The sequence below is a fragment of the Piliocolobus tephrosceles genome, chromosome 4 (genome assembly GCF_002776525.5).
Source record: "Piliocolobus tephrosceles isolate RC106 chromosome 4, ASM277652v3, whole genome shotgun sequence".
In the NCBI taxonomy this organism is placed as follows: Eukaryota; Metazoa; Chordata; class Mammalia; order Primates; family Cercopithecidae; genus Piliocolobus; species Piliocolobus tephrosceles.
The window spans coordinates 82,540,679-82,558,433 of NC_045437.1; positions in this window are offsets into that span (position 1 = coordinate 82,540,679).

Consider the following 17,755-nt stretch of genomic DNA (forward strand, 5'->3'; position numbering starts at 1 on the left):
AATAAACATACGGGTGCATGTGTCTGTATAGCAGCAAGAATTATAATCCTTTGGGTATATACCCAGTAATGCAATGGCTAGGTCAGATGGTATTTCTAGTTCTAGATCCTTGAGGAATCGCCACACTGTGTTCCACAATGGTTGAACTAGTTTACAGTCGCATCAACAGTGTAAAAGAGTTCCTATTTCTCCACATCCTCTCCAGCACCTGTTGTTTCCTGACTTTTGAATGATTGCCATTCTAACTGGTGTGAGATGGTATCTCATTGTGGTTTTGATTTTCATTTCTCTGATGGCCAGTGATGATGGCATTTTGTCATGTGTCTGTTGGCTGTGTACCTGTCTTCTGTGAGAAGTGTCTGTTCATATACTTCACCCACATTTGATGGGGTTGTTTGATTTTTTCTTGTAAATCTGTTTGACTTCTTTGTAGATTCTGGATATTAGCCCTTTGTCAAATGGGTATATTTCAAAATTTTTCTATTCTGTAGGTTGCCTGTTCACTCTGATAGTAGTTTATTTTTCTGTACAGGAGCTCTTAGTTTAATTAGATCCCATTTGTCTATTGTGGCTTTTGTTGCCATTGCTTTTTGTGTTTTAGTCATGAAGTCCTTGCCCATGCCTATGTCCTGAATGGTATTGCCTAGATTTTCTTCCTGGGTTTTTATGGTTTTAGGTCTAACATTTAAGTCTTTAATACTTCTTGAATAAATTTATGTATAAGGTGCAAGGAAGGGGTCCAGTTTCAGCTTTCTACTTATGGCTAGCCACTTTTCCCAGCACCATTTATTAAATAGGGAATCTTTTCCTTATTTCTTGTGTTTGTCAATGTTGTCAAAGATCAGATGGTTATAGATGCATGGTATTATTTCTGAGGCCTCTGTTCTGTTCCATTGGTCTATATCTCTGTTTTGGTACCAGTACCACGCTGTTTTGGTTAGTGTGGCCTTGTAGTATAGTTTGAAGTCAGGCAGCATGATGCCTCCAGCTTTGCTCTTTTGGCTTAGGATTGTTTTGGCAATGCGGGCTCTTTTTTGGTTCCATTAGAACTTTAAAGTAATTTTTTTTTCCAATTCTGTGAAGACAGTCATTGGTAGCTTGACGAGGATGGCATTGAATCTATAAATTATCTTGGGCAGTATGGCCAATTTCACAATATTGATTCTTCCTATCCATGAGCATGGAATGTTCTTCCATTTGTTTGTGTCTTTTATTTCGTTGAGCAGTGGTTTGTAGTTCTCCTTGAAGAGGTTCTTCACATCACTTGTAAGTTGGATTCCTAGGTATTTAATTCTCTTTGAAGCAATTGTGAATGAGACTTCACTCATGATTTGGCTCTCTGTTTGTCCGTTATTGGTGTATAGGAATGCTTGTGAGTTTTGCACATTGATTTTGTATCCTGAGACATTGCTGAAGTTGCTTATCAGCTTAAGGAGATTTGGGGCTGAGATGATGGGGTTTTCCAAATATACAATCATGTCATCTGCAAACAGGGACAATTTGACTTCCTCATTTCCTAATTGAATACCCATTATTTCTTTCTCCTGCCTGATTGCCCTGGCCAGAACTTCCAACAATATGTTGAATAGGTGTGGTGAAAGAGGGTATCCTTGTCTTGTGCCAGTTTTCAAAGAGAGTGCTTCTAATTTTTGCCCATTTAGTATGATATTGACTGTTGGTTTGTCATAAATAGTTCTTATTATTTTGAGATACATCCCATCAATACATAGTTTATTGACAATTTTTAGCATGAAGGGCTGTTGAATTTTGTCAAAGGCCTTTTCTGCATCTACTGAGATAATCATGTGGTTTTTGTCTCTGGTTCTGTTTATATGCTGGATTACGTTTATTGATTTGTCTATGTTGAACCAGTCTTGCATCCCAGGGATGAAGCCCACTTGATCATGGTGGATAAGCTTTTTGATGTGCTGCTGGTCTTGGTTTGCCAGTATTTTACTGGGGATTTTTGCATTGATGTTCATCAGCAATATTGGTATAAAATTCTCTTTTTTTGTTGTATCTCTGCCAGGCTTTGGTATTAGGATGATGCTGTCCTCATAAAAAGAGGATTCACTCTTTTTCTATTGATTGGAATAGTTTCAGAAGGAATAGTATCAGCTCCTCTTTGTACCTCCAGTAGAATTTGGCTGTGAATATCTCTGCCTGGACTTTTTTTGGTGGGTAGGTGATTAATTATTGCCTCGATTTCAGAGCCTGTTATTGGTGTATTCAGGGATTCAACTTCTTCCTTGTTTAGTCTTGGGAGGGTGTATGTGTCCAGGAATTTATCCATTTCTTCCAGATCTTCTACTTTATTTGCATAGAGATGTTTATAGTATTCTCTAATGGTAGTTTGTATTTCTGTGGGGCCAGCGGTGATATCCCTTTTATCTTTTTTTATTGTGTCTATTTGATTCTTTTCTTTTTTCTTCTTTATTAATCTTGCTAGTAGTCTATCAATTTTGTTGATCTTTTCAAAAAACCAGCTCCTGGATTCATTGATGTTTGAAGGGTTTTTGTGTCTCTATCTCCTTCAATTCTGCTCTGATCTTAGTTATTTCTTGCCTTCTGCTAGCTTTTTAATGTGTTTGCTCTTCCTTCCCTAGTTCCTTTAATTGTGGTGTTAGGGTGGTGATTTTAGATCTTTCCTGCTTTCACTTGTGGGCATTTAGTGCTATAAATTTCCCTCTACACACTGTTTTAAATGTGTCCCAGACATTCCGGTATGTTGTGTCTTTGTCCTCATTCGTTTCAAAGAACATCTTTATTTCTGCCTTCATTTTGTTATTTACCTAGTAGTCATTCAGGAGCAGGTTGTTCAGTTTCCATGTAGTTGTGCAGTTTTGAGTGAGTTTCTTAATCCTGAGTTCTAATTTGATTGCACTGTGGTCTGAGAGACTGTGTGTTGTTATTTCTGTCTTTTACATTTGCTGAGGAGTGCTTTACTTACAAGTATGAGGTCAATTTTGGAATAAATGTGATGTGGTGCTGAGAAGAATGTATTTTCTGTTGATTTGTTGTGGAGAGTTCTGTAGATGTCTATTAGGTCCGCTTGGTCCAGAGCTGAGTTCAAGTCCTGGACATCCTTGTCAATTTTCTGTCTTGTTGATCTGTCTAATGTTGACAATGGGTTTTTAAAGTCTCCCATTATTATTGTATGGTAGCCTAAGTCTTTTTGTGTGTCTCTAAGGACTTGCTTTATGAATCTGGGTGCTCCTGTATTGGTTGCATATATATATTTAGGATAGTTAGATCTTCTTGATGAATTGGTGCCTTTACCATTATGTGATGGCCATCTTTGTCTCTTTTGATCTTTGTTGGTTTAAAGTCTGTTTTATCAGAGACTAGGATTGCAGCCCCTGCTTTTTTTGTTTACCATTTGCTTGGTAGATCTTCCTCCATCCCTTTATTTTGAGCCTATGGCTGTCTCTGCACATGAGATGGATCTCCTGAATGCAGCACACCAATAGGTCTTGACTCTTTATCCAATTTGCCAGTCTGTGTCTTTTAATTCGGGCATTTAGTCCTTTTAAATTTAAGGTTACCATTGTTATGTGTGAATTTGATCCTGTCATTATGATGTTAGCTGGTTCTTTTGCTTGTTAGTTGATGCAGTTTCTTCCTAGCATTGATGGTCTTTACAATTTGGCATGTTTATGCATTGGCTGGTACTGGTTGTTCCTTTCCATGTTTATTGCTTCCTTCAGGAACTCTTGTAAGGCAGGCCTGGTGGTGACAAAATCTCTCAGTATTTGTTGGTCTGTAAAGGATATTATTTATCTTTCAATTATGAACTTCGTTTGGCTGGATATGAAATTCTGGGTTGCAAATTCTTTCTTCAAGAATGTTGAATATGGGCCCCCACTCTTTTCTGTCTTGTAGAGTTTCTGCTGAGAGATCTGCTGTTAGTCTGATGGGCTTCCCTTTGTGGATAACCCAACCTTTCTCTCTGACTACCCTTCACATTTTTTCCTTCGTTTCAACCTTGGTGAATCTGACAATTATAAGTCTTGGGGTTGCTCTTCTCAAGGAGTATCTTTGTGGTGTTATTGTATTTCTGGAATTTGAATGTTGGCCTGTCTTGCTAGATTGGGGAACTTCTCCTGGATAATATCCTGAAGAGTGTTTTCTAACTTGGTTTCATTCTCCCTATCACTTTCAGGTACACCAATCAAACATAGATGTGGTCTTTTCACATAGTCCCACATTTCTTAGAGGCTTTGTTCGTTTCTTTTTCTCTTTTTCCTCTAAATTTCTCTTCTCACTTCATTTCATTCATTTGGTCTTCAATCATTGATACCCTTTCTTCCAGTTGATCTAATCAGCTACTGAAGCTTGTGCATGTGTCATGTAGTTCTCATGCCATGGTTTTCAGCTCCATCAGGTCATTTAAGGCCTTCTCTATGCTGTTTACTCTAGTTAGCCATTCAGCTAATCTTTTTAAAGGCTTTTAGCTTCCTTCTGGTGGGTTCAAACATCCTCCTTTAGCTTAGAGAAGTTTCTTATTACTGATGTTCTGGAGCCTACTTCTGTCACCTCATCAAAGTCATTCTCCGTCCAGCTTTGTTCCATTGCTGACAAGGAGCTGTGATCCTTTGGAGGAGAAGAGGCACTCTGATTTTTAGAATTTTCAGCTTTTCTGTTCTGGTTTCTCCCCATCTTCGTGGTTTTATCTACGTTTGGTCTTTGATAATGGTGACCTACAGATGAGGTTTTGTTGTGGATGTCCTTTTTGTTGATGCTGATGCTATTCCTTTCTTTTTGTTAGTTTTCCTTCTAGCAGTCGGGACCCTCAGATGCAGGTCTGTTGGAGTTTTCTGGAGTTCCACTCCACAACCTCTTTGCCTGAGTATGACCAGCAGAGACTGCAGAACAGCAAATATTGCAGAACAGCAAATGCTGCTGCCTGATCCTTCCTCTGGAATCTTCGTCTCAGAGGGGCACCCAGCTGTATGAGGTGTCTGTCGGCCCCTACTGGAAGCTCTCTCCCAGTTAGGCTACTCGGGGGTCAGGGACTCACTTGAGGAGGCAGTCTGTCCATTCTCAGATCTCAAACTCCATGCTGGGAGAACCACTGCTCTCTTCAAAGCTGTCAGACAGGGACATTTACTTCTTCAGAAGTTTCTGCTGTCTTTTGTTCAGCTATGCCTTGCCCTCAGAGGTGGAGTCTATGGAGGCAGGTAGGCATTGTTGAGCTGCAGTGGGCTCCACCCTGTTCAAACTTCCTGGTAGTTTTTTTTACCTAGTCAAGCCTCAGTAATGGTGGACACCCCTCCCCCAGCCTCACTGCCACCTCGCGGTTGGATCTTGGACTGCTGTGCTAGCAGTGAAAAAGGCTCTGTGGGCTTGTGACCTGCCGTCAAGCCAGGTGCAAGATATAATCTCCTAGTGTGCCATTTGCTAAGACCATTGCAAAAGTGCAGTATTAGGCCAGAAGTGTCCCGATTTTATAATTGCCATGTTTTACTCTAGGTCTTCTTATGACTGATTTATTTTACTTAGCATAGTGTACTCAAGTTTCATCCATGCTGCAATATGTGGCAAACTTCCTTTATTTTTTTAAGGTTGAATAATATTCCAAAGCATGTATGGAACTTATTTTGTGTATCCATTCACCTGTAGATGAATGCTTGGGTCATTTCCACCTCTTTGCTATTATAAATAATGCTGCTCTAAACATGAATGTGCACATATGTCTTTAACATACTGCTTTCAATTCTTTTCTATATATACTCAGAAGTGGAATTGCTAGGTAATACACAATTCTATTTTTAATTTCTTGAGAAAACACCTTATTATTTTCTATGTGGCTGCACTATTTTATTTTCTCATCAAGAAAGTACAAGAATTTCAACTTTTCTATATTTCTACCAACAATTACTTTTTGTTTTCTCTGTGTATGTTTTTAATAGTAACCATGCTAATGGCTGTGAGGTCATATCTAATTGTGGTTTTGATTTATAATCCTCTAAGATGAATAATGCTGGCATCTTTCAGTCTGCTTATTGGCCAACTGCATATTACCTTTGGAGAAATACACATTCAAGTCAGTTACCCATTTCTTAATCAGGTCATTTTTGTTTTGTATCATTGAGTTACAGAAATGCTTTGTATGTCCTGGATGTTACCCCCTCACACACACTTTTTTTTTGAGACAGAGTTTTGAACTTGTTGCCCAAACTGAAGTGCAGTGGTGTAATCTCAGCTCACTGCAACCTCTACCTCCTGGGTTCAAGCGATTCTGCTGTCTCAGCCTACCAAGTAGCTGGGATTACAGGTGCCCACCATCATATCCAGATAATTTTTTGTATTTAGTATAAATGGGCTTTCACCATGTTGTTCAGGGTGGTCTCAAACTCCTGACCTCAGGTGATCCACCCGCCTCAGCCTCCCAAAGTGCTGGGATTACAGGCATGAGCCACCACACCTTGTCCTACCCTCTTATCAGATGTATTATTTGAGAACATTTTCTCCCCTTCCATAAGTCTCCTTTTCTCTCCTTTATGTTATTTGATTTATTTATGTTATATCAAATATGTTATATTTATGTTATTTATGTTATTTGATGCACAGAAGTTTTTACTTTTCATGTAGTCTAATATTTTTTCTTCCTGTGATTTTGGTGTTATATCCAGGAAATCCTTTCCAAATCCAATGTCATGATGCTTTTTCTTCTAAGAATGTTTAGGTTTAGGTATTATGTTTAGGTCTTTGACTTATTTCAACTTAATTTTTGGTAAGTAATAAGGGTAAGTGTTCTGTATTCCATTCATTGCCCATAACCAAGTTGTTATAAAAACAATTGGCTAAATAATATTCTCAGTGGACCATATCTAAGGTAGCACCACCCCATTATTAGCATGGATTTGGTGGAACGACGGGACTGCTAAATTTTGGCTACACTTAGGTGGCAATATGTGTATAAAATACAATTATTGGGGAAATAGTATGTCTATCAATGTTGAACTGAGAGAAGAAGATTTATTATAGTCTTCATTGTAGCTGCTTGTATTGATCTTTCTAGTTTTCTGAGCTGGAAAGCAAAAGGATGGAGTAGGCTCTTTTAATTGATACAGTGCTTTTTGTTCCTTTTGAGTTTTTGTAGATTTTCTTGAGTACATGTTTAATTATTTGCTGCATACATTTAGGAAAAGTGCTGAAGATTTTAATTGGTTTAAAAATAAATTTAGAGTTGCTTCCAAGACGGCCAAATAGGAGCAGCTCCTGTCTACAATTCCCAGTGAGATCAACACAGAAGACACATGATTTCTGCATTTCCAACTGAGGTACCTGGTTCGTCTCACTGGGACTGGTTGGACAGTAGCTGCAGCACACAGAGTACAAACCAAAGCAGGGCGGGGCATTGCCTCACCTGGGAAGTGCAAAGGGTTGGAGGATTTTCCTTTCATAGCTAAGGGAAGCCATGAATGACTATACCTGGAGGAACAGTACAATGGTACCCAAATACTGCACTTTTCCCACTGTCATTTCAACCAGCAGACCAAGAGATTGCCTCCCATGCTTGGCTCAGTGGGTCCCATGCCCACAGAGCCTTGCTCACTGCTAGTGCAGCAGTCTGAGATCAATCCGGGATGCTGGAGATTGGCAGGAGGAGGGGCATCCACCATTGCTGAGGCTTGAGTATGAAGTTCTATGCTCACAGTAGAAACAAAAGGGGCAGGGAAGGTCGAATGGGGTGGAGCCCATCACAGCTCAGCAAGGCCTACTGTCTCCCTAGATTCCACCTCTAGGGGCAGGGCATATCTGAACAAAAGGCAGCAGACAGCTCCTGCAGACTTAAATATCCCTGCCTGACACCTCTGAAGAGAGCAGTGATTGTCCCAGCATGGTGTTTGAGCTCTGATAATGGACAGACTGCCTCCTAAAGTGGGTCCCTGAACCCAGTGTAGCCTCACTGGGAGACACCTCCCAGCAGGGGCCAACAGCCACCTCATACAGGCAGGTGCCCTTCTGGTACAAAGCTTCCAGGGGAAGTATCAGGCAGCAATATATGCTGTTCTGCAGCCTCTGCTAGTGATACCCAGGCAAACTCCAATAGACCTGCAGCTGAGGGTCCTGACTGTTAGAAGGAAAACTAACAGAAAGGAATAGCATCAACATCAACAAAAAGGACATCCTCACCAAAACCCCATCAATAGGTCACCAACGTGAAACACCAAAGGTAGATAAAAACACAAAGATGGGGAGAAACCAGAGCAGAAGAGCTGAAAATTCCAAAAACCAGAGCACGTCTTCTCCTCGAAAGAAACACAACTCTTTGCCAGCAAGGGAGCAAAACTGGATGGAGAATCAGTTCAACGAGTTGACAGAAGTAGGCTTTAGAATGTTGGTAATAACAATCTTTTCTGAGCTAAAGGAGCATATTCTAACCCATCACAAGGAAGTTAAAAACCTTGAACAAAGGTCAGACAAATGGCTAACTAGAATAACCAGTGTAGAGAAGAGTTTAAATGATCTGAGGGAGCTGAAAACCACAGTATAAGAACTCCATGAAGCATACACAAGCTCCCATAGCTGATTAAATCAAGTGAAAGAAAGGATATCAGTGATTGAAGATCAAATTAATGAAATAAAGTGAGAAGACAAGATTAGAGAAAAAGAGTGAAAAGAAATGAACAAAGCCTCCAAGAAATATGGGAATATGTGAAAAGACCAAATCTACATTTGATTGGTGTATAGAAATTTACCTGTTTCCTTTATACTTTCCAATTGACATCTAGATGCTCATATTAGCCACTAATAATCACTTTAATTTCATCGGTATCCATTGGAATGACTCCATTTTCATCTCTGATTTTATTTATTTGTACTTTTCCTTTATTTTTCTTCATTTTGTCTGCTAAAGATTTATCAATTTTGCTCACCTTTTTGTAAAACCAACATTTTGTTTCACTGATTTTTGTATTGTATTATTCATTTCAAATCTACTTATTTCTGCTTCAATCTTTATTATTTCTTCTACTATTTTGGGATTTGGTTTGCTCTTTTCTAGCTCTATGAGATGCATCATTAGGTTATTCATGTGAAGTTTTTCTACTTTTTGAGGTAGGCACCTAAAGCTATAAATTCACCTTCTAGTACTGCTTTCACTGTATCCCATAGAATTAGGTATGGTTTGTTTCCATTGTCATTTGATTCAAGACATTTTTCAATTTCCTTCTTGATTTCTGCATCCACCTAGTGGTCATTCAGGAGCATATTGTTTGATATCCATATGTTGCCAAAATTCCTCTTGCTGCTGATTTCTAGTTTTACTCCATTGCAGAAGATGCTTGATATTATTTCTCTTTTTTTAATGTTTTAGACTTGTTTTTTGGCCTAACACATAGTCTATCCTTGAGAATAATCCAGGTACTGAAAAGCAGAATGTTTTCTGCAGCCTTTGGATAAAAAGTTCTGTAACTATCTGTTAGGACTATTTGCTCAATAGTGCAAATTAAGTTTGATATTTCATTGTTGAGTTTCTGTCTGAGAGATCCACCTAATGATGAAAGTGAGCTGATGAAGTCTCCAGATTTTATTGTATTGAGGTCTGTCTCTCTCTTCAACTCTAACAATACTTGCTTTATATATATGGGTGCTCCAGTGTTGGGTGCATATATATTTACAATCTTTATATACTGTTGCTGAATTGACCCCTTTATCATTATATAATGAACTTCTTTCAACACAGTTTTTGTATTGAAATCTATTTTTTCTGACATAACTGCTACTCCTCTTTTTCATTTCCATTTGCATGGAATATCTTTATCCATCCCTTTATTTTCAGTCTATGTGTATCTTTATATGTAAAGTGTGTTTCTCATAGGCAATTGATCACTGGGTCTTGTTTTTTAATCCATTCAGCCATTCTGTTTTTGATTGGAGAGTTTACTTCATTTACATTCAAGTTTATATTATCAATGAGTGGAAATGTATTCCTGCCATTTTGTTATTTGATCTTTGGCTGTTTTGTGTTCTTTTCTACTTTTTTTTTACCTTTCTTCCTGTCTTCCTTTTAGCGAGGTGACTTTTTCTTGTGGTGCAATTTAATTACTTGCTTATTTATTTTTTATTTTGTATATTTCTTGTATGTCTTTCAATTTGGGGTTACCATAAGTCTTGCAAATAGTATCTTTCAATCCAACATTTTATACTGCTGACAACCTAACACTGATTACAAAAACATATAATCAAACAAGCATTAAAAAAAAAAAACTAATAAAATCTCTACACTTTAACTTCATCTCCCCACTTTTCCCTTTTGGTTGTTTATCTTTATGTCTTATTGTACTTACTGTTTCTTGAAAAGTTGTTACAATTATTGCTTCTGATTGAGTCAACATTTTATCCTTCTACTTAACATCACAGTAGTTTACAAACAATTACAGTGTTATAACATTCTGTGATTTCTGTGTACTATTATCAGTGAGTTTTGTACCTTTCCATGATTTCTTCATGCTTATTAACATCCTTTTTCTTCAGATTGAGGATCCCCCTTTAGCATTTCTTGTAGGACAGGTCTGGTATTAATGAAATCCCTTAGCTGTTCTTGGTCTTGGGAAGGTCTTTATTTCTCCTTCATACTTTGGGGATATTTTCACCAGATACACCACTCTAGGGTAAAAGTTTTCCATCAGCCCTTTAAACATGTCATAACATTCTCTCCTGACCTATAAGGTTTCAAATGAGAAGTCTGATGCCAGATATATTGATACTTTATCATATTCTTTTTTATTTTCTTGCTGATTTTAGCATATTTTCCGTATCCTTCACCTTTGGAACTTTGATTATTAGATGCTTTGTGATAGCTTGCTTTGGGTTAAATCTGCTTGATGTTCTATAACCTTCTACTTAAGTGTTGATAATTTGTCTCAGTTTGCGAAGTTCTGTGATATCCCTTTAATAAACTTTCTGCTCCTATCTTTTCCTCTACTTCTTCTCTAAGGCCAATGACTCTTAGAATTGCCCTTTTGAGGCTATTTTCTAGATCCAGTAGGCATAATTCATTATTCATTATACTTGTTTTTTTTTTTTTTTTTTTTTTTTTGTCTCCTCTATTTTCAAATAGTTGTACTCAAGCTCACTAATTCTTTCTTTGGTTTGATCAGTTCTGCTATTAAGAAATTCTGATTCTTTCTTTAGTATGTTAAGTAAATTTTTCAACTCTAGATTTTTTGCTTGATTCTTTTTAATTATTTCAATTTTTTGTTAAATTTATCTGATAGATTTTATTTATTTATTTACTTATTTATTTATTTTTGAGACGGAGTCTCACTCTGTTGCCCAGGCTGGAGTGCAGTGGCATGATCTCCACTCACCGCAAGTTCCACCGCCTCCCAAGTTCACGCCATCGTCCTTCCTCAGCCTCCCTAGAAGCTGGGACTACAGGCGCCCACCAACATTCCTGGCTAAATTTTTTGTATTTTTAGTAGAGACGGGGTTTCACCATGCTCACCAGGATGGTCTCGATCTCCCAACCTCGTGATCCGCCTGCCTCAGCCTCCCAAAGTGCTGGGATTACAGGTATGAGCCACCGCACCTGGCTATCTGATAGATTTTAACAAAATTCTGAATTCTTTCTTTGTGTTGTATTGAATTTCTTTGACTGTGCTCAAAACAGCTTTTTTTGAATTCTCTGTCTGAAAGGTAACATGCCTGTTTCTTTTGTATAGCTCCCTGGTGCCTTATTTAGTTTATTTGGTGAGGTTATGTTTTCCTGGATGATCTTGATTTGTAGATGCTTGTCAGTGTCTGGGTATTGAAAAATTAGGTATTTATTATAGTCTTTGCAGTCTGGGCTGGTTTGTGCCTGTTCTTTTTGAGAGGGTTTTTCATGTATTTGGAAGTACTTGGGCCCCAAGTCCAATATCACTATGATTTTTTGCATTCTCATGTTGTGGGAACCACCACCACTGGCCCACAAGGGGAAGGCTGCCAGGTTACTGCTGATGTTCACTTAAAGACCACAGGCTCTTAAGCCAGCAGTGGTGAATGCTTTCAGGTCTTGACTCACCCTTCAAGGCGGTGGGCTCCCCTCTGGCCTGGGGTAGTTTCAGAAATGCTGTCTAAGAGCCTAGGCCTGGACTTGGGGACTCCAAGAAGCTTCTTGTTGCTCTACTTCACTGAGACAAAGCTAGTACCTAAGGTACAAAACAAAAACCCCTTTACTATTCACTATGCTTTTCTCAAATATAAGGAGTCTTTCAACACAGCCACCATTGCTGGGAATGTGCTGGGTCACACCTATAGTCAGCAAGTCTCAGAGCCTAAGACCCACAGATATCCACTGGATATCACTGGTGGTTATTCAGGGCCCCAGGGCTTTTAGACAGTAAGTGATGAATCTTGCAAGGACTGAGTCGTTTTCTTCAAGGCAGCTGGTTCCATTTTGTCCCTGTGCATGTCTAGAAATGTCATCTGGGAGCTAAGACCTAGAATGGGGGACTCATGAATCTGCCTGTGGCTCTATTCTATTTTGGCTAAGCTTGTATCCAAGATACAAGACAAAGTACTCTTTACTCTTTGCTCTCTGTCCTTGAAGCAGAAGGAAGGAGACACTCTTGTTGCTCTGAGCTGCATTGCCTGGGGTTAGGAGAGGAGTGGCACATGCATTCTTTAGCCTCCCTGGCTGCCATCTCCCTAGAGCATGTACTACCCTAGTCCTCTGGCTCTGAGCCCAATCCAGCAATAGGGGTTGCCTAGGAATTGCAATTTTTGTGCTCTAGACTGCCTTTGAAATTTTTTCAGAACCCCAGAGCACTTTGGCCCATGGTGGCAAGGCTTGCCAAGAAACTCAAGCTTCAACCAATGGGCTGAGCAATTTCTCTTTTGCTAGGTATGGTCCAAAAGCTCCCTCTGTGTCCCAAGCACAAAGCTATGTCCCAGTACAGCTTTTCTCTTTTCTATGACAGGATGATATTGATTTCAATGTAATGTCCTCTAGTTAGTGAACTTTTCATCCCCCAAGTGCACACTCAACATGCTGCAGCTGCAAGGTTGCTAGCGGGAGATGAGAAAGTGGTGGAGTCAGCATTTGAAGACTGTCTTTCTAGCCCTCCTAAATGCCTTTTCCAATGATGTCAAGTTAAACGAGGTACTGTGATTACTCACCTGATTTTTGGTTCTTTTGGCAGTGCTTTTCTGTGCACACATAGTTGTTAAAATTTTGGTTTTGTGGGGGGATATGAATGGTGTAGGCTTCTAAATCCACCATCTTGCTCTGCCCCAGAAAAACATTTCTTTTTATACTGAAATGTAATTTAGAAAATTAGTTTTATGAAAAAAATAAGAATTTTGTTGCAATAGGTGTTCATTGTTGAAATCAATAAATACAACAGTCTTTATTGTTGATGCAATGTCAAAACAAATTGTTTAATATTAAATGTAATTTTCAACAATGAAGAAAATTAATTGACCTAAAATCTCAAATGACTAAGGTTAGTTCTACTGTCCCACTGTATGGTTTTTTTCATTTTTAATTCTTAAATTACAAATTATTTTTGCAAAAGAAGATTATACTAAATACACTTCATTTTTTCTCAATTGCTTTTTTTAACAGTTAGACTTTTTTCTAAGTTCTTCCATATTTTAAATGATACAGTGACAGCAAATATTATATGATTGATGTATTTATCTAAAATTCTAATATAAAATATTTTATGTTTAAGATTCACACTGCAATGAGCAAAAATCTACATACATTTATGTTAATTTCAGTTATAAAATTAGAATAAGAATTAAAAATAGAATTTCAGGATCAAGCAGAGTGAAAATTTTTTATGGTACATAGTGCAATACTGATTACTAAAGATTAACTTAAGAGTATTCAGCATAAAAAAAAATCAACACTTAGATTTAAAAGTCACAACCATAAGCAGAATTGTAATCTGTAATCTGCCTACAAATCTGTCCACATTTCTCCAACCCAGTGCTACACAAAGATAGTATAGAAATGGATAGTAAACTTTTATAAAATGTTGTGGCAATTTGACAGAGCAATGATAAGTCTGTTCAATCTAATAATAAAAATAAGTTTATATGTTGTACACCTTTAATTTCATTTTCCTGATAATTCACTTTTGTTGTATTTTAAATACTCACAAGAAATTGAAAAGAGGCAAATGGCCTGACAAAATATAGACTAGACCTCCTGAAGCATGAAGAGAGCAACAAGAGCATTTAGAGAATTTATTTTATTGTTCATCCCTTTCTGGAGAAGAGCCAAAAAAATCTGGCAACCTGGAACTTTTAAGGTGTGTACTTAAGGATGTGTACCTTTCTACCTGGCAATATCGGGGGCAGAACTATAATGACAAAAATTTGGATTCATCTGTATTCTTCCAGTTAAGTACATAGGACTATGGAATCACCAGCTCCTATCCTGAAATATTTTGAGGGCTTGTGTCCAATCCATGCTGCAGGTGTGTAGCATGGCAATCCTTTGGTATCATCTATGACCTAAGAATCATGGTTTGGGGTCCAATAGCTGTTCTTTGGGAATGGTCAGGGACAGAGGTCAGCTTATGTAATGATACAGATTGTTGAGATGGTATAGCACTTCAGCACTGCCTAGATTGATGGTTACATTGAACTACTTCTATTCTTTTTGTCTATCTTTCCACTAATAGCATAACTACCCTAGTGACTAGTTTTATAATACCATAATATTACAAGTCCACTAACATTTTATTCTTCTTCAAAATTATATTGGTTTTTCTTGACCTTTGCATTGTCATTTATGAAAACAGCTTTTAACAAATAAGATATTCAAATCAGTGGACAGATTGGGAGATTGTTTTCCTTTTATAAATCGGATACATTACATTTAGCATTTTATATGGATTAACAATTTTCCTATAAATCACATGATTTATTAACATTATCAAATACATCCAAATAAGAATTACATAAATTATTTAATAAAAACTTATGTTTTATAATATTATTTTTATCTATCAGAATAAGTAAATTGTTCAGAGAACAATAGAGAGGCAAACAATTATTAAGTTATTTTAATAAAAGAGGTTTGGATGATAATATTGGCACTTTAGTTTTCTTCACAAATGAATGACTTATGGATTTACTGTCAGGAGCCTTAGGCCACTGCCCATTCTAAAGGAATATTCCCAGTAAATGACCAAAGAGATTTGCTATAAAATCCTAAAGGACCAAAATGTCTAAACACTTAGTTCTATCCTTGAGTCTTTAGCTATACGTCAGGGCTTTGTGGTTACTGAAAAATCAAAACAACAGAAGAAAAAAGAAAGATCTTGTTGGAAAGAATAAAAGATGAGACAAAAATAAATGAGAATTTGATAATTTCTGTTCAATAAGAGATTCTGTCATATAAATACATGAAACTTTACAGCCTCTTCCTGTTATAATCTATTAGTTCCTATTATAAAATACATTGATTCAAGAAAGATAGTTGTCCCAGCTTCCTGTTTTCAGGAATAGGAGTCATATTTCTTTCTTCATAAAAGAACAAGCCTCATATATTCACACATTCTACTATTCTATTATCTCTTTTATTCAATCACCAGACATGACTTGGTGGTAATTGTCAGTTTCAGTACTGTATTTTTGCCCTCTCTTTAGGCTTCTGTGCTGTGATGATGACCTGTGAATAGTCTTTCTATTCTCTACACTAACAGAATAAACAGAAGAATGTGAATAAAATGTATTAATTCAAGATTTATTTTAAAGTTATAGAAATTTTTCAATTTGAAATATATTATCTTAAAATAAGTTTATTTAATTATTGTATCATCTTATGGAAGCAACATGCAATTAATCAAAACTTTATCTTTCAGTTAAATGCTACTATTTATCAATTTTATTTCTCTGAAGAACTAACTGAAGTTATCACAATAGAAAATAACGTTCTGATTTTCTTCTTTAAAGGATTTTTGTGTGTTTGTTCCTTTTTTGTGATTCTCACAATAAATAGCTAGATTACAATAGCAACCTACCTGGTGAGCTGAAATGCCAAATGCTTTTAAGATATTGTATCTCCCTGCAAAGTTACTTTATCATATTGTATACAAAAGACCACCTACAAATGATAAAACAAATCCAAGGATAAATGTAATGTGTCGTCTGTTTCTAAACAAAGATCATTAAAATTTTATTCTTTCATTAACCAACATGTAGAGAATTTATATTACATAATATTTTATAATTATGTTAAAAACAATAAGCAAAATTACATAGGTATTTATTTTTAACTTTTTTGTCACATAATTATGTTAATATGCATGTCCTACTTATTTTAAATATTTTGAATATGTAAACTAAGATAACTGATATGAATTATCTCTTGGACTAGATACAGATGTCATTACATACTGTTAGTATTGTTTTTAAATAAAGTATATCATCAGATTTACATTTTGTTATCAAATTACTAATTATAAAAAATAAATCTAAATTATAATCTTCAAAACAGCATGAAACTATTTGTTTTTCTGAATACTTGAGTTCACTAATATACTCTCTATTAGTATATTCATTTTAGTATTTGGCTCTCAGAATTTTTTTCTTTTAAAGACTTGTGTATATTTTAAGTGTATTATTTGAACTATTTATTTCTTAGTGTTAACTGTTTTTTTCTAGATTTGTGAATTACAATCTGCTTATTACATAGTAAATATTTTTAGATACATTTGTAAACAAATCTATGAATGTTAATCTTTCACGGATATATTGTTCTAGTACTGTATACTTCATCCTATATATATTAACATTTGATACCTTTAGAAAACATGTTGTTGTATGCTGTGAACTATTTTAAAATGCTATTCAGTTGATGTAACACCAATATTTAAATTTTCTGGAAGTATTAATTTACAGGTATGCATCATAATAAATTAAAGACTTTATACCTAGAGTTGTCCTTGGTATTCTATTCTGAAACCTTGTTTCTTTCACTTTGAATACAAAAAGCAACTTTGTTATTGTCATTGTTGTGTGCTTTGTCTGTTTGTTTGTTTGTAATATAAATACAATTTGATGTTCTTGACTGTAACAGAATACTTTGTATTTTACTAACCATTCTATAGAGAACAACTGTAAAAGCTGGAAGACACTAGAGATAAATCAATGAGCTTTGAGGGACTCCAGTTCTTACAAGAAGAAAAACACAGAGGTGCATTTTCTTTGAAGAAATTTCCCAAATCTTTTTTTTTTTTTTTTCTCTAAGTGAACTTTCCATATTCACCTAGGGTGAAGTGAATGCAGGAAGCAGTGGTCACACTGGGCTCAGCATGCAGAGATCAGAGTTGGCACTGCTAACGTGGCTTGGATATAAAACAAAATATTCCAAAGAGAATGGATTTCCTACAAAGAGCCCAAAATGTTGGACCCAGATTCTGTTCAAATTTATTGATCAGCTTCTAAGCTCACAGCCTAGAGGAAGTCAACTAGAAGCTCAGCAGCAGTAAGAAAGAAGAAAGTTAGATTCTCAGCAGATATTTCAACAGCTGCGTTATGCAAGATGAGATGGGCTGTAGTTTGTGCTTTGCCAATAGGGTTGTGCATTGAAAAACACCTCACAATTTTAGAAGAGCCATGCTCTTGTGGAAAAAATGTCAGATAACAATTCTGAAACCTGGTTCAATATATGTCATCAGTTCATTTATCAGAATACTGTTTGACTTTCTGGAAGTTCTTCTCTATGACTCTTTTTATTTTTTATTTTTTATACTTTAAGTTCTAGGGTACACGTGCATAACGTGCAGGCTTGTTACATATG